The 27,916-nt window shown below is 40.8% G+C and overlaps 1 protein-coding gene across 4 annotated transcripts in view; it reads left to right on the top strand.

Moving 5' to 3' along the window:
* Window positions 1-27,916, top strand: part of PRKN (parkin RBR E3 ubiquitin protein ligase) — a 610,775-nt gene that overhangs the window by 113,854 nt on the left and 469,005 nt on the right. The window lies entirely within an intron of this gene.

Here is a 27,916-nt window from a genome sequence, read left to right as displayed (position 1 = left end):
CTTTCCTCTGTCAGAAGACTGCTTTGAAAATAGCTAGGTACATTGATAATTACAAACCAAGAGAATCAGACCAGGTATATTATGCATTTTTAATTATTTTTTGCTCTTGAAATTAGCCTAGACCTTCTGCTCACATCCATCACTTTTGCAACGTAGCATTAACATAAGTGGACTTCCTGTGAGTAACAGGAAGAATTCACTCAGCAGAATTATAGAAGAATTATAACTAGCTTTTGAATTAATGAGTAACTAGTATGTCAGCTAAATTTTATATATACATGTTAAGAAATGCATAATTCTATTTTCATTACTTTCACAAATAGAATAATGACTAATGATACTATTTCTGACTGATATGACTCTTATCTATTCCTTTGTGGCTCTAAAACTGCTGAGAAGCATTTTGATAATTTGGAACTGATGTAACCAGTGTTAGAAACTGAGATACGAAACCTAGGCACTACATGGCACCTTTAAGTCTAGGTTATGGGTGCAGCAACAGAATGTCTAGGCATGCTTTTTGTATAACTAGGATTTGAAGCTGAAAATGAATGAACTGCAGCTAAAATACTATGTTCATTTTTCACATGGTCTAATCCTTCCCCTGCCCACCCTCCTAATATTCTTAAGAGGGTCTCTTCTCCAGTCTTCAGGTACTTGGAAGTGCCTCCTCATTTCCTTCCATTCCACAGTTTTAACGTGAAATCTTAGGCGCAGTACTGCATCCAGGGCTCAGAAACTGCCTGTGCGAATGAAATTCTCTGTTGCAAAATGCACCAAGAACAATAGGAGTTTCGAACACTGCATGTATCTTGGTGATGTATGTTACAGATATCATTTATTTTAGATATTTAGAATAAGAAAATTAAGTCTAATAAAACTCTGAGATAGCAGATGCCAAAGATACCTGGGGTAGTCCAACTGCGTCATTTTCGTTATGAAGTGTTTTTTCAAAAAGATATTTAAGTTACATGTGTTGATTCAAGCCTTGTCTTCAGAGGAATTTGGCCACCCTCCAGGTGCCCGGCTTGAATCCTTGTGACGTCCTGTCTGCGACTCCCGGCAGGATCAAGGGAGGTCTCCAATCGGCGATTCTTCCCAACGTGAAAGAAGAACACAACCATCCCTCCTCCCTCACTCCCAGGGAGGGGAGAGAGACAGACAGAAGTGTATTTACATGTCTTTATTTCTGCCTTTCCTCAGTGCAGAGAACAACATGTCTGCACTCTCTGATACCCAGCTGCAGAGAGAGAATAACTCCACCCATGTACTTCCAGTACAGGGTCATGTGACACTCTGAGCTAACATCCGGTGCTCAGAGCACATAATAGACTGTCCCTTCTTCCCACGGTACAGTCCCAAAACATCAACATCCTGTTTGGCTTTCCAGCCATCTGGAGCACTCAGCAGCATTGCTCCTTTTTCGTAACAACCTCCCCCAAAAGAATCAATGCGTGTTGCGGCATGCATAGCGTGATCCAGAGAAGAAAACAAACAGTTGTTATACACATAACACTCCCCTGTTGTTTCAGTTCCACCCTTGGAACTACCCGCCACTGGTTTCCCCAGTGTACCTCTCTGGTTGTCTGGCTTCCAAGGAATGAGTGCATCTGCATTACCTTGGCTAGCAACTCTCTGTTGTGTCTTTGTCTCTGACTTAGACACAGCTCCAACCTGTCCTCGGTTGTGTACAACAGCAACACACGCAACAGCTAAATTAGCATACTCTTCTGAGTACCTTTTGGGTGGTTGACCCTTTGTGACTCTCACAGACCTGCGTAAGAGGTGCTGATCCTCTCTGCTCACTGGTTCTGTCTCAGGACTCCTAGGAGAACCAGTTCCAACAGTAAACAGTGGTTCATCCTTCACCTGTGAAGGTCTATCCATTGTGTGAGATTTCCTCTCAATGACTGTGACAACAGAGCTCTCTGAGCTATCACTGTCACTCTCAGTACCACTGTAATCTGTGAAATCATCATCATCATCTGAATCGTCCTCTGTGGGAAATGTTTGTACTATCACTCTCTCCTTTTCAGGAGCACTCTCTAGAAATTTTGTGAGAATCACCTGACCAGATTCAGACAAAATTACTCTGTAGAGACCCTTTTCATATCCCACAAAAATGCCTCTGGCATTCTTTACTCCACCTGGAGCTTCTGTCCTCACATGAGACCCAAAAACCTTGAAATGGGCAACAGAAGGTTTTCTCTGGAACAGTTTCTCAAAAGGAGAACTTCCCAACTCTTTCGAAACCTTTCTCACCCACGCATAACTAAACGACATGAGTGACTCCGCCCAGAACTCATGTGGCAGATGTGAACTAAGCAATTGCGCATTCATTCCCTTTTGCAATTCTTTGTTCACTTTTACACAGACACCCCTGTTCCACGCTTCCGCTGAAACAGCAACCTTGTGTCTTATCCCTTTCTTGTGCAGGAACCTCTGGAAATCCTGTAAAAGAAAAATCTGCTTCTCATCTGTGAATAGACAATCAATGTTAGCATCATGCATGTCTTTAACCTTGTCACAAAACTCTTGAAACCTTTCCAAGGCTTCCTGTGGTTTCTTTAACACATAAACCCAGACAAAGTTAGAGAAATGATCCACACACACAAGATAAAATCTTGCATTGCCTCTAGATGGTTCTAGAGGACCAATTACATCAGCATACACCCGCTGAAACGCTCTGTCGACCCTGGCCACCTTCTTGGCGCTTGTTTTGGTCACACCTGCAAGAGAAATCATGTTAGACTCAGAATTACATTCCATGTAATCACTTTGCTCAAAGTCCAACAAATACAGTCCACCTTTCTGTCTGGCAGAAAGATATAACTCTCCATCTTTGAAGATCTCGCAGCACTTATCATCATAGGACAGTTTCAGTCCTTTCTTTGCAATCTGCGAAACACTCAGCAGATTGAACTTCAATTCAGGAACCAAGTAAACATTGTGTATTGTCAAGTTCAGACTCTTAAGATACACAGATCCAACCCCGGTCGCCTCCAGCTTCTGACCGTTGGCTTGTTCCACAGCGAAGCTTTGCTTCTTAAACGTCGAAAAGAGTCCTCTGTGCGGGGACATATGAACCGTCGCTGCAGTGTCGATAATAAACACGTTCCCAACATCTGGCGTGGTTCCTTTCGCCATCAAAGCCCTTGCAGGTTCCACCATAGGCTTGGTACGACCTTTGCCTGACGACTCAGGCTTTGCTGAGCGGCCCTTCGCTCCTTTCGGCTGGCGTGGCTTCTTGCAGTTCCGCTGAAGATGCCCAGCCTGTCCACAATTGTAGCACTGTACAACGTTCAAAGCTACAGCATCCTCTCCAGTAGCAACATCAGTGGGGGAATTAGAACTCCGTTCTTCCCTCCCCCTGTCCTTCACTTCCAGTGCAGCATGCCGGCTGTGTTCATCCTGAACCACGGCACTCAGGGGCACTCCCCCCTTCTTGGCATCCATGCTGAACTCAAGTCTCAGCTCTTCACCCTCGAGCTAGTTAAAATCCAAAAGCTCCTTTTTGAGCTGTTTTTCTGCCTCTCACTCAGGCAGGCAGGCAATCTCCACAGTCTCACAGTCAAAACAACTTTCGCTTTCCCAGCTCTGACTGAGCCAGCCCCAGGTGTCAGTAGTTTTCCACTGTCCGACTGTCGTTGCTTAGCAACCTTCCCCGGGACGGGAATCCTTATCTCACCACAGGAATTTCTGGTATGCAAGCCTTTCTTTCAGAGCTTGTTTTTCCAAACGCAGCTCTCTCGTGAACCAGAGAATAAATCAATCTGCATTCACACTTTTAGCCCGATATTCAGCATACCTTTTTGGGGCTCCGTTGCTTGGAAAACACCCCCTCTTGGTGCCAGCCGTCTGTTCAGCTTCTGGCTGCAATTGCAGACGTTATCTTCTTTCCTTGGTGCAGAGGATGGCACACGATCCATCAACCTCTCACCCCTCATGCTGATTCCCATGGATCAGATAACCAGCAGCGTCTGCTACCATATGTTGATTCAAGCCTTGTCTTCAGAGGAATTTGGCCACCCTCCAGGTGCCCGGCTTGAATCCTTGTGACGTCCTGTCTGCGACTCCCGGCAGGATCAAGGGAGGTCTCCAATCGGCGATTCTTCCCAACGTGAAAGAAGAACACAACCATCCCTCCTCCCTCACTCCCAGGGAGGGGAGAGAGACAGACAGAAGTGTATTTACATGTCTTTATTTCTGCCTTTCCTCAGTGCAGAGAACAACATGTCTGCACTCTCTGATACCCAGCTGCAGAGAGAGAATAACTCCACCCATGTACTTCCAGTACAGGGTCATGTGACACTCTGAGCTAACATCCGGTGCTCAGAGCACATAATAGACTGTCCCTTCTTCCCACGGTACAGTCCCAAAACATCAACATCCTGTTTGGCTTTCCAGCCATCTGGAGCACTCAGCAGCATTGCTCCTTTTTCGTAACAACATGACATTGTTTATATCAGCATTGTGTGCAATGCACACTTTCCAACTGAGGTTGAATTTTCTTTTGTATTTTGACACATTTCCACAAAACCAATGACTAGAGAGTCATCTGTCAGTCAACAATCTTGATTCACAGGTGATGAAGATTTTTATTTGTAGCTCTGAGATGTAGATTACAGAAGTGAATTGAAAGCCTTGCCTAGGAAAGGCAGTATAGATAGCAGCTGTCCACTACTAATAAAACTCTGAAGTGGATCACTGGCCATTTTAGCCTCTTCACTTGAAAGAGCATTACATGACGAAAGAGGCCAAGGGGTCATGCCATGCTGCTGCTGTAGTTTCATGTCTTTCTAATCCCACCACTGACATCCATGCATTAGGTGTGGACATCTGAGCCAGGGAAGCCTGTGTGTAGGCTGCCCTAGATAGTAGTCTTTTTTTCTACAGCCACTCTCCCTAATCTGCAGTTCAGGTTTGGGCCCCCTTGAAAATGTGTGGGAAATGGATGGTGGTGGCTGTAGATGCATTTTTTTTGGGGGGGGGGAGTAGAAACACCCAGAGGAGCAATTTAGGATCTATATATTCAGTATTTTTTTTCTTAAAAAATATTTAGGGGTTTTGACTCAAGAAAATCACCATTTTATAGTTCAAATCAGGAAAAATAAATACAGTAAATGGACAAAAGTACAAGGATTCACAAAATGTTTAGGGGTATGCGTACCCCTGCATACCCCCTCCAAAAAAGCACTGCATATACTATAGAATGAAGATAAAATGGCTGCCACTCCAAAGAGAGAGAGGGTGGTGAAGGGAAGGCCAGATTATTAAATTAAAAAACAACACAGAAATTCACGTTATTGCAAAGATAAATAAAAAAGGGGCTAGTCTCAGACTGTGCAGCTCTTAGCAACTAAAATTAACAAGATGGCAGAAAAACTAGAGCTGGAGCAAATTCATAGCAAACAGATAAAGCAACTCTATACTGCTGAGATGGCTTCTTGATGTAAGCAAAACTGTGCAGCTTCTTTCAAAGGGATAATACCCATAGCTTGGTTTGGTTTCAGGTAAGCTGTTTCCTGAGGTAAGGGTAAGAAGTTCTCATTTGCATTTGTGTTATTTCAGCCTGTCTAATAAGCTGCAACATTTCCCCTGTAGGTGTTCTGTGTGAATAGTGTTTGAACCTGCACCCTAGGAGATGGCTAGGAGCTGCTTTTTATTCTTAAAAATTACAATCTCTCATATTTAGGAAAGGAAGGATGAGGCTTGTACACAGTGAGTGAAATATTTGCATGATCCTGATGCATCTATTTATACAATCAGGCACAGAGTACAGGTTAACAATGGTTTATTTATGTCTGTTTTTAATTTTGTTTTGTTTTTTAATGTATGCCACTCTTCATCTGAAGATTTCAGGGTGGTTCATAGCATAAAAAGACAATATAAAAAAAATACAGTGGTACCTTGGGTTAAGTACTTAATTTGTTCCGGAGGTCCGTTCTTAACCTGAAACTGTTCTTAACCTGAAGCACCACTTTAGCTAATGGGGCCTCCTGCTGCTGCCGCGCCGCCGGAACACAATTTCTGTTCTCATCCTGAAGCAAAGTTCTTAACCCGAGGTACTATTTCTGGGTTAGCGGAGTCTGTAACCTGAAGCGTATGTAACCTGCAGCGTATGTAACCCGAGGTACCACTGTACATAATAAAAACAAGAAGAAAGGCAAAACAAACCAATAACCCCTTCCTCCCATAAGCAAAGTTAAAGGAACATAGAATGCTAATCAGCTAAAGGCCTGGTTGAAGAGAAATGTTTTTGCCAAGTGCCTAAAAATGTTTAATGAGGGCACCAGGTGAGCCTCCCTAAGGAGAGCATTACACAAATGATTTTATGTTTTTATTGCTGTGAACCTTTTGGATATCTACTTTTTATGACACAGTGGTATACAGATATTTTTATAAACAAATAATATAAACATAACACGCAGTACTATCTAGCTCAGCTTTTGCTTATTTGTTATACTTATTTGTATTGCCTGGTAGCTTTGTCACATATCTTCGGAGCCAGGCAAAAGCATTCCTCGTTCCCCAGACCTTTGCCTAATTAAGCAATCTATGGCCTTTTAAAACTGTGTGTGTTGGGGGGGGGTATTGTTTTTGTTTGCTACTATGTTATTTATTTTTGGGGTTTTATATTGTAAACTGCTGTGTGATCCTCAGGTGAAGGGCGATATAGAAATGTAAATTTTTTTAAAAAAAAAACTTTTACATTAGCCCTTAATTAGGAAGCGTATTAAACCTAAACAACCACTCTGTGAAACACAGTGATGTGCCCAAGACCACCCAGTGCACATCATAGTTCAGCAGGGATTTGAGCAAGTGTTCCTCGTGTCCATTCTGGACCATACCGGCTTGCTGTTTTATAGAAATGGATATGCCAACTCAATGGATATAATATGCTTCTATTTGGCTGTTGCTGTTAATTTCCTAAGCATCTGTGCCTTCGTTCTTTTCTCTTAAACGGTATAAACAGACCATGCAGGATAAACAAATGAGTAGTCTTCCATGAAATTGTTAGCACATTGTTATTAGCTGTAAGAAAATCCGCTTTTAGAAAAAGAAGAAGCAAGGAGAGGGCTACTGAAGTCTTGTTCTGATAAACTTCAGCCAGACAAATTACCCTCATCTCAGAATATATAATTGGTTATACATTTGACCCACTTATTCTTGAACTAATGAACTCAGCTGATATTGCTGTAATAATTCAATAATTCAATGGCATTTTGCATAAAATATTCTATTTAAATTTCTCATGTTCCTTCTTTTTCTCATTATCAGTCTATGATCTATTGGTTTCAGATTAATTATTGTCCAGCACCAATTATTGCCTAGCTTTGCTTTTGGCTTCTTTTCACACATTAACTTGGATAAAGAATAAGGAAAACAGAATCTTGTTCTTATCACTTCTGTAAAATTCAGAGGTATTTGTTTTAAAATCAGTCAGTATCTTCATCAACCTAACTGACTTGCAAGTTGGAATCAGCAACAAAACATTGACTTTAAACTTTTGAGACGCTGGAGTTTCTAGACATTTAAAATCTGAAGACTGGGCATGTCAGATATTTTTTCTGGTCACATCCATGAAGACCAGGCAATTGGCCTGCTACTGTCTAGTTGGAGTTTTATTTTTAAAACTAGGAAATGGTTGGGGGGGGGGGTTTCAGCTGGAACTCTCCAGAACTCAGTTTCGGCCCCTCTCAGGTGGAGCCATTGCTATTATAAGACAACGAGGGAGGCGTTCATGGTGCGTTCCAGCACCTCTTTTTCTAGAAAGATAGCACAGTATAGCAATTCCAAAATGTCCCCTTTTCTGTGTACGTACTGATACTGTGTTGTAGTGCTGTATGGAGCCTTTAGTGTGATGCTTTGTTATCCTTTGGAAAACACTTTTAATGAACGTCAGACTGGCACCTACTGTATTGGCCTTTAGGTACCTGATTAGAATTTGCTCATTCATCCAGGCTTTCCCTGAAGGGTAATCCATCTTTATTGATGTATTGATCCGATCTACTGTGATGCATTTGTGTTTGTTTTATGGTTGAAATTTTACATTTGTTTTTATGCTGTTCACCACCATGCTATTTTTGTGTTGTTGATATAGGTTGGTTGTTGTTGTTGTTGTTGGTTTGGTTTTTTTTTTAAATAAATTAAATAAATGAATGGAGACAGGTGGGCTGCTTACCCTGTCTCCTTGTCCACCTAATATCTGTGTGATGGATGATCATGGTATAATAGGGGCTTAAGCATGTAGAATGAAACATGTAGGTTCAGTAATATAAATCATAGCTCTCTTTCCTAGTTTATAAATGGTTGGCATACTTCTGTATAGGGAGACTATTGAAGAGTGCCTTTGGGGGTGAAGTCAAACTATTGGAGAGGAGAGTTACAGCATTACTTTCCCATCTTCTCCGACCATTGGCCATGACAATTGGGGCTGATGAACTCCAACAACATTTGGAGGGCTACAGGTTCCCCATCCCTCACATTACAGGACTTGTGAACCTTATGTAGGCATTGGATTGAGCAACAGAAAGGAACGTTTCTCCTGTCTTTTTGAAAAAATAATGATTTTTATTTTTGTTATTGGTGAAGTTTTGAAACCATTCCATCTCTATTAGCAAAAAAGTCTTCATTCTGCTCAGTCATCTCAGCAGGAGCAGAAGTAAACAGTGGGGAGTATTTCTTTCATAGGAAGTCTGTATTCATGCTACTGCAAAAGAAGACATGCTAGAGCTGTCATTCAGCAGGAAATAATACAGCTAATCTGTTTTATTTTCGTCTGTGATTATATTTGGTTAGACGTGCTGAGTCAGTGTTAGTTGCTCAGTTGAAAACTTTTCTCAGGAGTGGGTGGGGGGAATTGCTTCAGGCTTCTGTTCAGTCACTGATGCCTGCTGTTCAGTGTCCCCTCCATCCCACCTTGATTGATCATATCCCTCCCCAGGCTCCACAGAGGCTCTTTGCTCTGCAAGAAGGTCAAAGGGAGAGATGCCTCTTCGCTTTCTCTTCCAAAGTGACTGATCCCCCCTTCCTCCAACCTAGGTTTCCACAAGTTGCCCCTCTCTCTCTTTCTTCTTCTTTCTCCTCCTCCTCCTCCTCCTCCTCCATCAGAACCTGCCAGCACAGGCCCGATCTAGGCAACACTGTGGGGCTCATGGCAGCCCAGAAGGCAAATTTAAAGCCCTTTTGGTGGCGCTGTGGGTAAAACCACAGAGCCTAGGACTTGTCAATCGGAAGGTCGGCGGTTCGAATCCCTGCTACAGGGTGAGTTCCCGTTGCTCGGTCCCTGCTCCTGCCAACCTAGCAGTTCGAAAGCACTTCAAAGTGCAAGTAGATAAATAGGTACTGCTCCGGCGGGAAGGTAAACGGCGTTTCCATGTGCTGCTCTGGTTCGCCAGAAGTGGCTTAGTCATGCTGGCCACATGACCTGGAAGCTGTATGCCGGCTCCCTCGGCCAATAAAGCGAGATGAACGCCGCAACTCCAGAGTCGGTCACGACTGGACCTAATTGTCAGGGGTCCCTTTACCTTTACCATGTTGATGTGGCCCCGCCAGATGGAACAATTTGTATCTTATCTGTGCATACACCTTTGATGATTTTGTGGAATATCAGTTACATAAATCACATAGGCTTTATAGTTGTTAGAAGTTCATTGCTGGCTCAAGTGGTGTTTTCCTGGTGGAATGTGCTGTGCTTAGTGCATTAATTACTTCTGCCATCCGTTATCAAAGCAGCTGACTTCAAATCTTAAAAGCACACATGTTCACACACATAGGCAAAAGACTTGCATTCTATAATGGACAAGTCATCTGTTAAAATGAGAAGCTGGGAGACAAAATGTATAGAACATCCAGCACCATTGCACATTAATCTAATTACTCAGTCATACTGTCTTATTGTTTGGAAACTGAATATTCATGTTGCAACGTGGACAGTACAGGCAGCGATTGCTACTGTTTGGTGGGTCCTAACCAATTTGCAGTAAAATTCTATTTGTGGTTCATAAGCATTTTTACTTTCCAAACAGTTTATGAAAAATGATCAGCAGTAACCTGGATTCAGGGCTTGTTGTGAATGTTTCAACCAAACAACTTGCTTTGTTACATAACAATGTGGTAATTACATGAACAGATGATTCTGATTGACTCTTTGGGGCATTGAAGTAGACATTAAATAAAATGGTGGCTGCACCGCACATTTGCTGTGTGATTTTAATGTGTAGTGATCTTCAGCTGAAACATCTGCTATAATGAACTTGACATTTGCACTAATGACAGCATCAGTTTACTTAATGTCCTGCATTAAATTTGCTTCCCCAAAGAGTTGTCCTTTTGTCAAAGGCGAGGGCAAATTTGCTGCTGTTCTTTAGAAAACACATGTTGTTGCTTTGGGAAATAAGAACAGGAAATGGCCGCATTTATCCATGCAGGGCTGTCCAAAGTGAAACATGCTAGATTTGGTGTTGAAGCGCAAGACCAACACACTCAAGAGTGAAGCAGTGCATGGAAGCAACTGATGAAGACAGACTCAAATCCCTACTGCTCTTGATTGATTTCTTTTTTAATGAGATCTGGAAGAGAAGATAACATTGTTAACCAAAAGAGAAAAGCCTTTTCAACCAAGGCCAGGAGCCAGAGTCCGAACTATTCTGGATAATAACTTTGGCACTGTCAAGCCACAGTTAAGCACTTTAAAGTCTCATTGATTTTACTGGAAAAGTTAAACTATTGTATTCATCATAATAGCTAAGTCAAGATTCTATGTTCAGAAGTAGTATATATCTGAATGTTACAGACTAAACAAAGATAGGGGAAGCCTGCTGCCTTCTTGCCCTGCCTAGATGCAACTTGCTTGCCACCATTGAGAATACAAGGCTGAATCCTTGTACACATCCAGTAAGCATCATCTTATGTTCTGAAACAAGTTGAAATTTCTTCCATTGGAATAATGACATTTAAATGTCCCTCACTTTGGCTGGATTGTGCCCTTTATTTTTATGTGTGCATACCCAAAAAAAATCCCAATCTCTAGACACGTGCTAAATTTTACCTTCAGGGACTCAATAAAGATATGCGGTCGAATATTACATTGACCGAAGAACTGGCTGCCTGCTGTATTATTTGCAAGTGTTCTATATGGAAACATAGTGATTAGATGCATCTGCATTTGGAAACAACAGCAGCAACAGAAAATGTTCATTTTTCTTGGCTACTGAACCAAATCGTTTGACTGTCTGAGAGTAAAGGTTCAGAGCAGAGAGTGCTGAATGTGAAATGATAGCCTGTTTTGCTTTTTTTAAAATTCATAGTTGCATCATGTTTTCATATTGCAGTGCAGAAGAACATAAAGCACTGCAACATAACAAGATGTGATGAGGCAAGGAGAAAAAAACAAATAACCCTTCATTGTGACATCAGTTTGATTGCTTGGAAGTTGCAGAGAGATTTTGTAATTGTAGAGAACATAATATTGGCAACCTTGTGCATAGGCTAGCAAATATATTTTTAGCTCAACTAACAATTTTTCAAATAACACTTTTAGCCAGCTAAAAGGCGATTATTTTAGCCAGAGTGGATTTATGCTAATATCTCCATGCAAATGTAAACTAAATGCAGTCTATCAGTTTTCTGGATGATTGAATATGCCATAAGGTAGGAGCTTGTGGATATCAGAGAATGTGTTGGGATTGATTCCTTGCCCCCTTTCATAAAGCTTCCCTTTTTTCAGATCAGCAGATATTCTCTGTTGGAACTGATTAATATGTCAATCATATGAATGGCCCATCCTCTTCCTTAAGGAAGGATCTTTAGTATATTTAAAGTTGTTGAAAGTGGCACAGGATCTTGGTGCTTATCTAGCTTTTCTTAGGGTGTAACTATCTGTGTGATAGTTTTAAGACTTCAAACAAGGCATCTGGTCCAAGCACTCAGCTAATAAGACAGATAATTGATAGTGTAGCAAGTTTACACATCTATAGTCATATTTAACCTTGCTGTCTGATTTGCAATTGGTACTCTCTTTTTAAAGTGTAGTAATGTGGAAGGGATCTTTGTGTGGAATAGTACTACATTCGTTTCATTCCTAGTGTATGCTCAAAAAGAATTTTCTTGGCATGCTCTTGTTATACTCTCTCCACCAGTAAGATTTTGAAAATGTAACTTGTATGGTTGAGAACATTCTCAAGCTTACCAAAGGTCGGCATACACTTCCACAATCATTCTCATCTCTTAACACCACTATTCTGGAATCTGATTTCCCTCTCTTTTCCCTAGAGTGCCACTAGGTTTCATTTAAAGGGGCAGTAAAAAATTTGGAATCAATAAAATCAAAGATTAAGGCAGCAGACTCCAATTAGTTTTCACTGTACCACAGCAGAAGAAGAGACTAAAACTATCTGAAGCAAATGCTAGGTTTTAATTTTTTAAAAAAGTAGTTGATCCATTCCTCATTGTACAGAATGCTTCTTATTCATCCTCACAACAAACTCTTTGTAGAGGCTGTTGTTTTACTGCTGAAGGGCTAAAGGCTGAGAGTGAGTTTTCCAAGGCTGCTTCTTGAGTTTGTGGCTAAAGTGGATTTTTACTTGGGTCTCCCAGGTTTTAATCCAACCACATGGTCTTTTCAACCACACCTTAGACATTTGATTAGCACTTACACATAACATTGCATATTGAATGTAATATCTGCACAGGGAGAGTCTGGCAACAGTTATCCATGCTTGGGTACCATCTGTGTTAGAATACTGCAATGCATGGTATGTCAGGCTGCCCTTGAATATGGTTTGGAAAGTTTAGTCAGTTAGAGATGCTATATTTCAAAAACATCCACAAAGTTGTTGAGCTATTTTGAGGTTGGAGCTGTTTTTGCCTCTTTTTCCATCACGTTGCCATACACCCGGGTTTTCCCTGATATTTTGCCAATTCAGCAAAATTCTCCCCGAAAACCAGGAGGATATTACACTGAGGCTAATTTGAGAAAAAGTGTTCTGTCAGGCCTAATGACTTCAACACATTTTAAAAACCTAAGCAGACAGATGTTGGAGTTGCAGGCAGTTGCAAGTGAATTTGACAACCTTTTCTGGGGATGCCCAGTCATAGGCCTTTTAAAAATAAAAATAAATAAACTATCTTAACCTGTTCGGGGAGGGAAGTACAAATCAGAATCAGTTTGGTCCTGGACAAATCCTAGGAAAGGTTATTTCTGAAATTGGCCACATAGCTATCAAATGGGTATCTCAGAAAGGCAGAAGAGGTGTTTTCACAGGGCACACTAACAGTAAAGTAGATAATCTTCTAACATCACACGCTTCAAGCCACACTGGGTACTGAAGGTTGGATGCAGGACCTTCTACAATTGGCAGCCCTTGGGAAACTCCTGTTTAACAAACTTCAAAAATAAACAAACTTCCAGGAGACTTGGAGCTCTTTGCCAATTACCATAAGACGCACCTAGTTTTTAGAGGAGGAAAACAAGAAAATAAATATTCTGAATCAAATGTTGTACTAAACTATTTAATAAACTATCGGTATATCAGAATAATATTTCAACCATGTACACAACAGTGGCATCAAGAACCATCATCACTGTAATTAACAAATGAAGAGAGACTTTATCCCCTAGTAAGGGGGACAGGCAATGGAAATAGATGAGCTTTCCCACATTGAGTCCTTTAGATCTAAGGACTGTATGGTTTGGCCCTACACAATTATTTTAATAAAGCCAAAAGAAGTGGGACTTTCTTCCTTTTTGTTTGTTGCAAAAAGTTCTGGGGGCTTTCATATGAGGGAGGAATGAGGGAGAAATCTCATTCAATTCCCATTTAAAGTCAAACCTACCTAATACACACCTTTGTACACAGCACAAGGACCAAACCACAGCCACCCTTCAAATTTCACACTTCTGCAAAGAAAGGCACTACTGTCCTAGCAAGACCATTGGCAGAGGGAGGGTCTTGTGTGGTGGCACGTCGCCTGTGGGGATGTGGGACGTCGCCCATGCGAGCATCATCCCAAGGGGGTGGCACACCCACCCACCCATCCCAATGGGGCAGCTGAGCACGGGGGCGGAGGGATTACACGGCTCCTGCTGTGCTTGCTTTACATCCGTGTAAGTGGCTCCTGCCCAGCTTTGCTGCTTTAAAGCGAGCCACAGAGGAGGGAAGGAAGCGGAGCCATGGCTCCCGTCCATCCCTCTTCCATGCAGCATTCGCTTCATAAGACGCACAGACATTTCCCCTTACTTAAGAGACTGAAGACATATAATCAAACCATTTGTTTATTTATTTGCGATGATTTTTCTAATTTTTAATTGTTGTTTGCTTAATTCTTTATATAACTAGTCAACCATTATTTAACTATTTGGTTACATGGTTAGATGAATGGAAGAATAGCAGGTATATGGATATTGTTGCAAAAAAGGGGTTGTTGGATTTGTCAGGGGGTGGTAAAGGGTGTGACCGAGAGGAAGAAAATTTTAATAAACTATTAATAACAAAAACTATATTAGGGGTTGCTTCCATTCTTTTGCAATAAAAAGCCCACCCCTTTATGGTGGGCCAGAAAGTGCTAAGGGTTAGGTTGGCAAAAGCAAAAAATGCAGTTACTTTCTCTCATTAACATTCAGACATCTATTTGACAGGGAGGCCTAAGACATCAAAGAAGATATTAAGAAATTGAACTAATATGAGAAGAGAAGCTGCAGCAAAAAGAAATCAATTTCATTAATGGCTTTTCTTCTATTTTTATTGCTCTCAATGTTCATGTTTTAAGCTAGAACAATGAAAGCTGTAAAAATGAAAGACAACCAAGTGTACTTAGCTGATTAAAAAGATACCTATAAATTATACTCAGTATGTTCCTAAAAATGCAGCAGAAGTTAAAGTATGAAGTATTGTATATGATGAAAAGTTGAATGTTCCTCAGGGATTTTATGGCTTTCCAAAACGTTTATCAGAAAATGAGAATTGGCATATTATATTTTAAAGTTCTGTAATATGATTTGAAGTACTCTGAAAATCTCACATGCTTGCATATTCTGAACACTAGTAGTCCAGTTTCCTTGACCTACTTATTTTTCTATACGGTTTTTTTTTATCTTAACAAATAATAGTAACATGGCAGCAATACCTGGAACAATCTTTATTTGCATTCTCTTTATTAGTACTTAATTTACCTTTAAACTTCAAACTGAAAAATGTGAGGAACACTAGAGTTAATTTGGGGTATGTGCTATTTTCCTAGCATCCATTTCCCTAGTTCTTAGGGCTGATCCTATTTGTAAACTTTCTCCTCACAGAACAATCCCTATGGGAGGTACATGCATGATTATTATTTGTTTGCCAACTCAGAATCCATGCTATCTCGCTATAAAAATCGGTGTGATAATTCCTTTCTTTCCACTGTTGTTATAAGAACATCATTTTTTCTTCTCTTTTGCAGTGTTATATTTTTACACTACCAGACACTGCACAGTTGAGTGGCTTAATGAACAGGAATTCAACAGAAATTCTTGATGTTTACTTCTTAGATACTGATAAGAAGGAACAGGGAAAAGTGTCGTTTCAAAACTTCTGGCTAACGCCAAATTGAAGCAGGGCCTGTCAATATGTTAATATGAAATTTTAGTTATTGTTGATAGTTACCACTCTCCGCTACACAGTATAGAATTTTAATTATTAGAATCCTGAGATTCTGTCTGTCTTGGGAGACAATGGAGGAGTGTGCTTTTGGGGGTGAAGTCAAACTGTTGGAAGATGACACGCCTGCTGTGCCTGTAGAGAACAGTATGGGAGAGACATGTTTTCTTGCAGCTGGGGCGGATGAAGGCCTCCAGTTGTGCTGCTTCAGGTACGCCACAACATTTCTTCTCTCTGTGCTCCTCCCAGTAGTCATTCTTCCACTAGTCACTGCTGTGGATACATGATCTGACTGTCTGTCTCCAGGTACTCTGATCTTCTGCAAGGGATTCCCATACTGCCAACCACATTTGCAGACATTAGTAATGCAGAGTTAGTCTGCCTACAAGCCTGGTGGCTCCCTGTAGATCATGTCCTTGAGGATCCTGCAATCTCCCATTCTGTGTGTATGACCAAGCCAGTGTGGATGTTGCTGAGAAAAAAGTGTGAACATGCTGGGAATGTGGGCTTGGGAGAGCACATGTTTCAGACTCAGTCCTGCCATGTGATACCAAAAATCTACCTTCTGCACTGCATGTTGAAGATGCTGAGGCATCACTCCTGGTGGTTGTAAGTTACCCATGACTCACTTCCATAAAGCAAAAAAATTTTTTTCCTTCCAGTAGCACCTTAAAGACCAACTAAGTTAGTTCTTGGTATGAGCTTTCGTGTGCATGCACACTTCTTCAGATACACTGAAACAGAAGTTGCCAGATCCTTCTATATAGTGAGAAGGTGGGGAGGGGTATTACTCAGAAGGGTGGTGGGAATGGGTGGTTGGCAGATAGCTGTGATGAGCCTGTTGACGACTCTTAACGACTGCAATAGGTCTTACAGGAAAAAGCAAGGGGTGAGAAGGTGAAAAATGGCTTTGTCATGTATAATGAGATAAGAATCCAAGGTCTTTGTTCAGACCAGGTCTCTCCATGGTTTTAAGTTTGGTAATGAGTTGCAATTCAGCAGCTTCTCTTTCCAGTCTATTTCTGAAATTCCTTTGTAGTAATACAGCTACTTTGAGATCTTGTATAGAATGTCCTGGGAGATTGAAGTGTTCTCCTACTGGTTTCTCTGTCTTGTGATTCTTGATGTCCGATTTATGTCCGTTTATTCTTTGGCGTAAGGTTTGGCCTGTTTGTCCAATATAGAGAGCTGAAGGACACTGTTGGCATTTGATGGCATATACAATGTTAGACGATGAGCAATTAAATAGTCCCGAGATGGTATGTGTGATGTTGTTGGGGCCAGTAATGGTGTTGTCCGGGTGTATGTGGCAGCAAAGTTGGCATCTGCTTCCATAAAGCAGTGCGCTCGGCATGCAAGCCTGGTAGACCTTCACCTTGATATTGGACGCTAGCATCACATTCTCCCAAACCCTTTCGGAGTGGCAAGCCATTGCCATAGCTGCCATAGTATGGGGAACCTTTGCTGGCAGCTTGCCCCATGGAGCCCACACGTTTCCGTGGCGCGTCTCTGCTCCAGGCCTCCAGGCTTCCAGCTCCAGTTAGCAGAGATTAACACACAGCGTCAGAAGCAAGCAGCCTTGTGTGCTCAATAACTCAGGCAGACGCTCGGTTTCTTCCTTATCTTACAAAGAGCTTTAATCTCGTACAAAAACAACAAATCGTTACTCTCCCGGTGACAGCGCACACATCTTGACCCTCTTCCGGATCTCGCTAGACTCACACTGCGTGTGTCTTTCTCTCTCTCGCTCTCAGAGATACTGACCACTCCCAGTGTTCTAAACACGCCTCTGAAGAATGTGAGGCGTCACTCAGAACTTCTTAACCCTGTAAGTTCTGACTCTCTCAACAATACGCTTGTCCAGTTCAGCATTGATGGAGAGGTTCCCGGTTATGGTGGAACTCAGGTAGACAAAGTCATCTACCACCATAAGTATGTGATCACCAGTGCTGATGTGTGGAGTGCTGGCGACGTCTTAACTCAGGATGTTGATCTTCATCAGGCTGATGGTAAGGCCAAACTCCCTGCAGGCTTGGACACAGTATGGAACTTTAGTTCCTGGAATCCTGAGAGTAACAGTGAGTGAAATAGTAAATTTCTTCCTACAACTAAAGACCCCTTTATGCACACCCTAAGCCACATAGGAATCCTTTGGATACTTCATTTGGCTGTGGTGTTTGGATTTGCAAACGTGTGGGCAGAATCTGTTGGATTGGTGCAAATCAAGTGATAAACCACCATGCAATTCAGCATCCCAACCTGGTTATGATATTTTTATACACATCACAACCACAGAGGAGAAAGTACCACTGGAAAATGGTTCTGTATGTGTGAGAAAGTGTTAAGTTAGTACAGATGAGTACAGCATTTTGCTCACTTGGAATGAAAGTTAGCACTTAGGATAATTGCTTGTATCCAAAGCTGTTTTGCAAAGCAAAAAGCACTGCTACTTGTGCAAGGTGAGCCCCCAGTCTTTGCCAATCCCCCACCCACTTGCACTCTCCTGCACCACATCCTATATTGTTCCACCAGTCCTCAGGAGCAGCTTTGCGAAGGTGTGGGGGACTGCAGTGAATAGAGGAGACGGATGGAAATGGAAGGTTGCCTTTACATTTGCTCAAATATCTCTTTAGGTACCAGCCACCATGATGAAATGTTAAACGTGTGCCATTGTCAAAAATGGTTACTGCTTAATCCTCAGGATTAAATGAGTCCATGTTGGATTATGCATTTAACAAAGTAAAACTTTGTTACAGTGAAGGAAAACAAAGACAAAAGAACTGCAGAAAGGGCATGGTGTTTACATTTGCATTAGACTCTGAGGGCAAATTCTGTTGACAAGTGCTACCTTTGTGGGCATAACCCAAGAGTTAGATGGGAAATCGAACATACTGGCAACCCTGAACCTCAATCACCCCTTGAGCTTCATCCACAGGAGGAAGCTTAGCTTAAATTACTGTAGCTTCTTCTGATTATTTTCAATGGAACTGCAGTCCTTGCTCAGACCAAAACTGGAATAAAGGCATTGTTTTAAGGCATATGCAGAGTACCAAATGAACCAAGTTTCAGTACTGTTTTAATTCCAAACACTGTTGAGCAAAAATATCCAACCCATTTTTCAACTTCTAAACATTTAAGAATGACTAGCCCTCTCCTTTTATACAGTTTGTTCCAAAAAGAGGCTTCTGTCAGTACAATTCCTACTGTTGTTTTCGTTGTTGTTAATGAAATAGAATGGTACATATTACCATAGATATATTTTCTAACTGGCTTTGTTTGGACTCTTTTTGTTTTCTATCCCATATGTTTTCATGCATGAGACAGTGTGATTTGTAGGCAAAAAGAGGTGCAGTTAACAAATATGCTGTGAAATTGAATTTGGTATTTAAGTGTTACTATGAAGCTACTATGTACAGACTTTGAAAATGTTTCTACACAAAGCCACCCAGACTCTTGTTAGATAAGAGCATTTGATGGGGGGGGGCGGGAAGGGGAGGAGTGGGAGACTCCATCCATTACAAGGACACTTCAGTATTTGAAAAATGTGGATAGATACATTGGACCACCTATTGATTGACATCTTCATGCAATCCTGCTTATTGGATTTAACTAAATCTTTCTTTGAAGTGTTTCTTAGGGGAGGCGCGGATGCTTTTATAAAATTTCACATTCATTCATAATAGATTGTTCTGATTTGACAGCTATCGAATAAGGAGTTTATACCAGGCTATTTAAAATGTAAATAGAAATGTGGAGAAAATCTGTGTGCTGTTTTGCGAAAGCTTGCTTCATGCTTCAGTATTTTATAGAGTGTTCTATAGCAAAGCATATATGAAGGATAGTTTCTAAAACACAGGAGGCTGTTCTAAGCAGATATTGACAAAGGTAGAATTTTATCCTTTCTATGGGACCGAGTTTATGTATTTTTGGCAGTTCTTTCCTGTATATATAGTTCTACATAAGTTAACATTTTTCACTTTTCTTAGTTCTGCCACTGTGTATTATTTGTTATTTTTTTATTGATTGCTTATGTGTATATGTGTGGTGAGGACTGGATTTTCGTCTAGTTAAAATGTCAAATGCTTTTGCTTTATCTGTTCAGCTTATGCCATCCTTTTTGTGTGTGAAATTTTATCTTCTCATCCCCATAAAAGTTTTATATCCAATTATAAATGTGTGCTTTAGCTAAATGCTGCTTTCAGCTATACCAAGAGGTTCCACCAACATATTGCATAAAGCAAATTTGTAGGTGACACATCTGAGGAACTTAAAGGGAAGCCCAAATTTTTTTATAAGGCAAACCATTTATTATTATTTTTATCAGAGGTGTTTGGCACTTCCCTGGGCTCTTACCAGATTATAAAATGAAAGGAAAATGATGTGGAAAATCCTCCTCAAGAATGTAGGAGAAATTTTTGCAGGGAGCCAAGGCAGATTAGAATCTGTGGCCAGTGATTTTCCTTAAGAAATCAATGGTTGAACTTGAACGTGAGACCAATTCACCTGTTCTTATAGCTGGATAATAACACTGAATTTGAACCAGTAAATTCTTCCATATGTAGGCTAAAATTACTATTTGTGGTTTTATATATGCCTGACTTGTTAGTTGACTCCAGTTTCGAATCATGGAATTGTAGGGCTGGAAGGGACAACGAGGGTCATCTAGTCCAACTTCCTGTTTACCTAGTCCTAGATCTTCTTCAACAGTTCAACCTATCCTAGGCTGGTAGCCATGTCCTGTCGGTGCAAGGATTTAGGCTTGTGCAGTTGAACTTTCCCCCCTCCTAGAGGTGCACACAGGGGGAGGGGGAGCATGAATCCTTGCAGTATGCGTTAGTTGGATACCATCCACATGTTTCTGTTGCCCGTTGCTAATCAGTAAGCAACTCTCTCTCTCTCTCTCTCTCTCTCTCTCTCTCTCTCTCTCTCACACACACACACACACACACACACACACACACACGTCCTTTCATTATACTGCATATAAATCCTATTGGGATAGGGACATTAAAACAGTGCTTGTGAAGGAGAAGGGCTTTTGTTTGTATGTGTGTGTGTGAGAGAGAGAGAGAGAGAGAGCAGTGATGGCAGAGTATATTACACACCTTAATTCTACAGACCTTCATGAAACAACAATGAACGGAATTACAATGGTATCTTTAGTTACGAACTTAATTCGTTCTGGAGGTCCGTTCTTAACCTGAAACTGTTCTTAACTAGAGGTGTGCTTTCGCTAATGGGGCCTCTTGCTGCTGCTGCACTGCCAGCACATGATTTCCTTTCTCATCCTGGGGCAAAGTTCTCAACTCGAGGTAACTCTTCCAGGTTAGCAGAGTTTGTAACCTGAAGCGTTTGTAACCTGAGGTGTTTGTAACTCGAGGTACCACTGTACAGGGCTGTATTATTGAGCACACTTATTTGGAAGTAAGGTGCACAGTAACCAATAGTATTTAAGTATGAGTAAACAGCTACAGCCGACATGGGGAATCTTATTATCCCTTGGGAGTCATCATTAGGGGTTGCATGCCAGTGACAGGAGGGGCAAAGCCAGTGATTGACAGATCTGAAGTCAGTGGTGGACAAAGAACCACCCTTCCTCTCTCGATCACCCACTCCCTTCCTCTCTCTATCTCTCATTTTGTCACCCCCTTTCCCCTCGTTTCCCCCTGTCTTCATCACTTGAAATTAGGGCAAGGTCTGCAGGTTGCCAATCTTTGATCTGTCTGTATGTTTAGGCAAATGAGATCCTTATAGATTTCCCTATATTTAGTGCCTGTGAATTCCCTAAACCCCATGAGTCAGTGCTTTTTTAATAGAAAAAGTACTTTAAAAATGTATCTCCCCCTCCCCCCGGGCAAGCTGTGAAATAAGATCGCATAACATAAGATGGAATAAACATTAGGAGACAATACAGTAAAGCTGGAACATAGTGCAGTGCTCCAGCAATGCTCCTTTCCATGGCCTGCCCCCACTTTCATTGTTGTAGATGAGCAACAGTTACCTCTTACCCTCACTGCAAATTGGTCCTGAAGTGCCAAAGATTCCCAGAAGCTGGGTTCATATCTCATCGATCAAAAATAAATAGGCCGTCTCTATCTAGTTATTCGGAGCAGCAACAAAATACCATAAATAAATGTCACCCTGGATGACTGTGAAAGTAATGCAGAATATTTTATAGGCATCTACTGTATATTCTGAAATCCTATCTGAAGTCAGAGACAGCTGTGCATGCTAAATGCCATGTGGGAATTTTGATGTTAAATGTATGAATCAAAACAAAGGAAATGGAAATCTTCCAGTATTGCTTGGATACCAACATTTAAGACATGGCAGCTGGCTGAATACCCGCCCTCCCTCTCACACACACATACTTTATACATCGACTTCTGCCTCCTTCTTGCCTCATGCTGAATGTGAAGAGAATTGAAGCTTCCCCAATATTTTTTATTTTGCTTGGAAATGGAATATATGAGTATTAATCTCATAGACTGAAAACTGACACAGAAATTTCAGAGTTATAGACATTGGGTGGTATTCAACTCTAGTCCTACTCAGAGTAAGCCCATTGATGTTAATAGCCATGATCAAGATAGGTTCAATGGATATACTGTGAACAGGACTTAGTTTAATACAACTCATTACATTTGCAACATAAATCAGGATCTCTATGTCACATTCCCCCTCTCCAAAATTTGTGCAGGAATGTAACTTTCCTTGCCAGGTTCAACAGTGTTCATTAGCACAGGGAAAGACCATTTTCATCTGTTTGAAAATGTGAGCCCTCCCCTCAAATGCTTGTTTCAAGTCTGGTCCAGACCCACAGTTGCTTTCCACTTCAATCCCCAGCCAAGGGCTAGAGAACCTGTGACCCTCCAGATGTTCCTGGATTGCAGCTCACGCCATCCCCAACCACTGGCCATGCTGCTGACTACATCCTGGGGGTCTGCCCTAGTCCTCCTGTGTCAGTCCACCTTCCTGTCCAAGCTAAACGGAGGAGAGAATGAAAATGCACAAACCCCCTTAGTGTTGCTTGCAAAGTGGGGTGGTGAGGTAACCAGTGCCTAAAGGGAGCTTGAATCATTAGCCCAGCAGATCTATCTACCTAAAGCTGCTGAAGTAGAAATGATGCTTTGAACGTGATCAGAAATGTCTTTTCCTTCCAGGATTGTGGGAGTTGTTGTTTAGTAATAATCTTGGCAGAAAATTACATTTATGAGCATGTTCAAAGCATCAGCAGCTAGAGACCTAACTAGCTAGTGAGATGGACTTCTACTGCTGGTTGCACACACACCTACAAACAAAGGGGTGTGTATGTCCATCTTCTTTTCTCCCCTCTCTTTCTCTTAGCTTGTAACACATTTTGGGAACATTCCTGTTGAATTCTCACAAAATTGAATGCTCTGTGTGGGGTGGGGTGGACATTTCTTTTTGAGAGAAATTGGGGAATGTTTACCTATGCCTAGTTTAAGATCTAAGCCAGTTTTTTAAAAGTTTTGCAATAGGCAGACAAGATGGGCTAGAGTAGGATGCCAAAGACTGAGAAGGAAAGGAAAGTGTGAGACACATGAAATTCAGAGATTTGTAAACAAATAGGTTCATACTTGGATCAGACCAGTCCAGTATTGCAAAGATATAATCTCTATTATGTAGAATGGAAGGTGAGAGAGGGGGCATCAAATTTTGGCATTGCACAGGACGTCACTGAAATTTGAGACCCCAAGATCTTCCACTGCCTGGATACTTCCTTAAAAAGCACAAGGAATAATTGCAATAGTGGTTAGATGTGAGAAATAAAGATACAAAACCAAGTCTGGAATAGAAACCAGCCAAAATGCTTGGCAAGAGCTAGAAAGCTGCACATAGCCTGCATCACCAATTAAGAATGAGGAACAATGCTGGTCAGAATATGTTGGACCCACTTAAACCTAGTTTCTGACCATAAAATTCAGGTATTGGAATTATAGACAGCACCGTGGTGTGAGGCCTTGAATAAACAAAGACCTCTTTTCTTCAAGCCCAGTAAGGACTCTAGCAGAATATCAGTTGAGAAAGACTCCTACTAACTTTGCTTATGTTATACCCCTTTCGAGTTTTGACGAGAGTTCTTATTTTATATAGTAGCCATTAGAAAGCACCAAGGTGCTATTCTGTGTTAACTATGATGGAACAATCTGACAGCTTGAACTGTGACAGAGGATGGGTGGCAGTCTTGGGAAAGGTAGTTTTTGGTTCACCTTTAATGAAAAAGTTGGTAGCCAGTACCATAACAATAAACAAAGTTATCTGGAACAAAACAAGATGGGAGGAAAAAACCAACTTCACAAAAGAAATGGAAAATGAAATCTTTTCGTTTAATGTGCACACACAAAAATAGCTTTAGATTCACTTCTCCCTGTTCCTCAAATAATGTAGCATGGAAAATAATGCATAAATGACTGATGGAGAGGTAGAGATGTCTTTATGATGAGAAACATTTTCCTTTTGTCAAAAGAAAGACAGCCTGCATCACAGATCAACCCCCACGCTCCACACCTGTGCATGGCAGGGAGGAGAAAGTGTCAGTGATTGCTTCTAAATGTATCATTTAAATCATTATTTCCTTTATGTTCCTTTTTTGCCAACAATATAAATGTACATTTGTGGGGAGGAGAAGACGATGAATGTGAATCCCATCTCTGCTTTTTCATGCTAGCAAAACAAATGAATACATGGGGGGGGGGGAATGACTTAGGACTTGAAAGATGTATTCTCTGTTGCCCTAGTTTATGGAGTAAGAGCGTTACATTGGAAACTGCAAATTGGCAGTCAGCTATCATAGTTGTGGCCTTTGAAAGTCAAATGGCTTTATATCTGAGCTTCAGCTTATGTTAGGAGAAATTTAAGCTGCCTTTCTTTTTCTTCCCCTCCCTTCCTCGCCTTTCCCCCTTCCTAACTTAAACATCAGTCATGCACCGTTTTTTTTATTACAAATTTCAGAACACATCAGAGAGGGGCTGATTTCCCTGTGTGTTAAGGTAATCCTTTAAAGGTCACCGTCTAACCAATGTGAACTTCCAAGATAAGGTGCTGAGAGTGGGTATTTCTTTTCCTTGTGTGTTATTATGCGATAGGATATTTTGAGAGCTCACTTTGAAGTCTCAAGTCCTTGCCTGCTGGTTCCCAGTTTGCAAATGCTGACTTATTAATGGTTGTTGGTGAGACATGTACCTGTTCGTGTTCCATTGGCACAGAACCAAGCCTTTTAGAGTTTATGATTGGCTGGATATGAATGGAACTGAGTTTGAGGACAAAGTAAATAAATTTAATGGATAAAGATCAGACTACCATATCGACAGCTGAGTAAACATGCTTTTAGATGCATTAGTGTGGAACTTCTGTTCTGCTGTTGTAAAATCAAGTATGAGTTCTTGTAACATGTTTCCATTAAAGCACAGCAAATATGAATCAGATGGAGAGACTGTTTGAAAAATGACCTTCCATTCCTAAGTTGCTAAGAAGAGCTAATATTGTGAGGATTAGTGGAGGCAATAAGAGCAAATCAGGTCCTTCTGAGTGGTTGGCCTACCAGTTGTCAACCTGGATAAAAAGAAGCATGTAGAGGGATGTGGTGGCCATGGCAACAGTATACTTTAGACAGGTGGAGGCCAATCACTCACCATCGCTTCCTCAATGTGTACTTTGCAGCAGTCATGACTACCACTACCAATAAGATGCAACACTAGAATTTGGGGGTGTATTTCTGGGAAGGTGCCTGGCTTACATTCAAAAATAATGAAATATAAAAAGAACAGTACCAAACTGTAAAACTATAAACTACCATGTAACAGCATTTACACACTCACACCCAGAAAGGAACATAATTCAGTTACCATCACCCCACTAATAAACATCAATCTTGGAAGACTAGGGGGGAGGTAAATAGTTCTTTGTGGTCTTTCCAAAGGTTTGCAATGTATAAATTTCATACAAGTCCAGTTTCAGGGAGTTCCATAGGTGTGGGGCCACCACCCACCTTACTGACTAAATAGGTGGGCACACCAGAAGAACCTTCAGAGCAAATCTTAAAGTGTGGGCAGGAGTGTTTGTTCCCCGTAGTGATAAGCTGAATGAACCTGTTTTCTTAAACCTTCTCCTGTACATTTTACTATTTTGTTCCATATTGAACAGGAATTCCAACAATATAGTCAGGGTGTCCCCCCCCAAGAAAATCATCATTTTTGAAAGGTAAGATTTGAAAAGATTTGTACTAACACAAAGCTAAAATGAAGGATTCTATTGACAATTAATGGCAAGGAAATTATAATGATCAAAACTGAAAAATAGAAGTTACGGGGGTATAAACAATTATTTTATGCAGTCTGTCTTTGCCATTCATATCCAGAAGCTAAATATAAATATGTGTAAGTAGAAGTGTTTCTAATGGCACCAAACTCACATTTATATCCAATAAGCAGGAAAATATTTTAAATGTTTATTAAAAAAACCAGTCTCACAGTATCTCCTGCAAACGGTTGACCATATCAGCAACATATTACAGCCTTTAAAAACCCAGTATTTAAAATCCGTCATCATAATTACATGATATAAATTATGACAGTAAGACAGATAATTCACGCTACTGAAACAGGAAAGTGTTTCTATATCCTCTTCTCTGGATTGGGTTTGGCTGAACCTGTGTCTGGAGGGTGTTACAAGATTTCACAGATTTTAATTGTCTGGCCACATGGAATGCAGACCTCTTTAGGCATGCAGAGCTTCATAATATTACTCAGTTATGATTGTTGCCCATATGACTGAGGTGATTATTACTCTTCTAGTAGGTCTTTGAGCCAGTGGGATGGATAAAAAGCTTTTGTGTAAACCATCCCTGATCCTCTGGCTCATCCAGTCAGTCTCCCACCCCAATCCTAACCACCCAGCCCATTAAACAATTAGGAGGGAAATCTCCTTACAGTTATTCCCACCATGGCTAATAAGTGGCACTGCAATAAAAATGAAACCTTATTAAAACTGTAAGTGTTTGAGGAAAGAAATGAAAATGTGAAATTGCAGAGCCTGGCATACTTTTGGCATTACTAACACAAAGTCCCACTATAAAGAAAAATGGGAATATTTAGCATCAATTCCTTTACAAAAATCAGATTCACTTTGTTTCATTCTACTATTAATTCCTCGGTATTAAAAGGAGCTTATCAGGGTAGGGTAGTAGACTTTGTAGCTTGGAGGAGTGCAGTAATATGTCTAGCCAGTCTAGAAATAATATATTTCTCCAAACATGAATGTAGCTGACATGTTCTCTTGACATATAAATATATTTACTACCAAGACAGACAGGATTTGTATCAATATATAGTAATTTATCCTTATATATTAATATTTCTTATCTTAATATTGATAATTTGTCACCTTTTTTTTTTTTTTACATGAGAGACACAAACGTTTGAGTGATAGCTCAATCAAAAGCATGTTCTTGAAAGTGAATTCCATTAAAATCAGTGGGGCTTTCAGTGGTTGGAATATGGTGTTCAGACAAATAAGGTAACAATGGTCCTAAATGTTTGCTTTTATAGAAACAAGCTGGAGTTCTGGGTTCCCCTCCCCCTTAGACATACCGAGCACAAAACCAGCAGATATTAAGAAAATAACATTAAGGTATATGAGTAATGTTTATAAGCAATAGTTTTGCCATTCTCTGAAGGGCATTCCTGTCCAGCTAAAAAGACAAATGGTTTTATTTTATAGCTGGTATCTAAAGCACCGGATGGCATGCCAAAGTTTCTGCTGAGCATATTTCACTTGTGATGAAAAGTATTTTTACAATGTTAGCTGCTTATTTTTTTTTTTTTAATTTTCATCAAACTCAAGGTTGTCAGGCTATTACATTTTAAAAGCTGGCATTTATCAATTTTCTCATGAAGGCCCAGCTTTCCATTTTGTGGACGGTGGAGAAAACCAATGCAAGTGACATGTACTTAGCAGAAGCTGGTTCGATGTACTGTGTACACACACACACACACACACACATGATCCTTACTGGATATGGAAAGTTGATCACTGAAACTTTTTCCCTAGAGAGGAGGTGATAATATAAGCTGCTGAGCGGTACAAGTGCACTTTCATAAAGAGAGAGAAAGAGAGATGTACACTTTTTAAAAGCCAGCTATATGCAGTAGCATTTGGGTATTAACCCTCTGCACCCAAACGTAGCCCTTTTGCTAGGCAGCTTCAGATTTATGATGAAAGGTATTAGTTCTCTAGAAATCATGTGAGTTGACTAT

This window comes from Podarcis filfolensis (assembly GCF_964270895.1).
Source record: "Podarcis filfolensis genome assembly, chromosome: 3".
Classification (NCBI taxonomy): domain Eukaryota; kingdom Metazoa; phylum Chordata; class Lepidosauria; order Squamata; family Lacertidae; genus Podarcis; species Podarcis filfolensis.
This window is presented reverse-complemented; position numbering and strand designations above follow the sequence as displayed.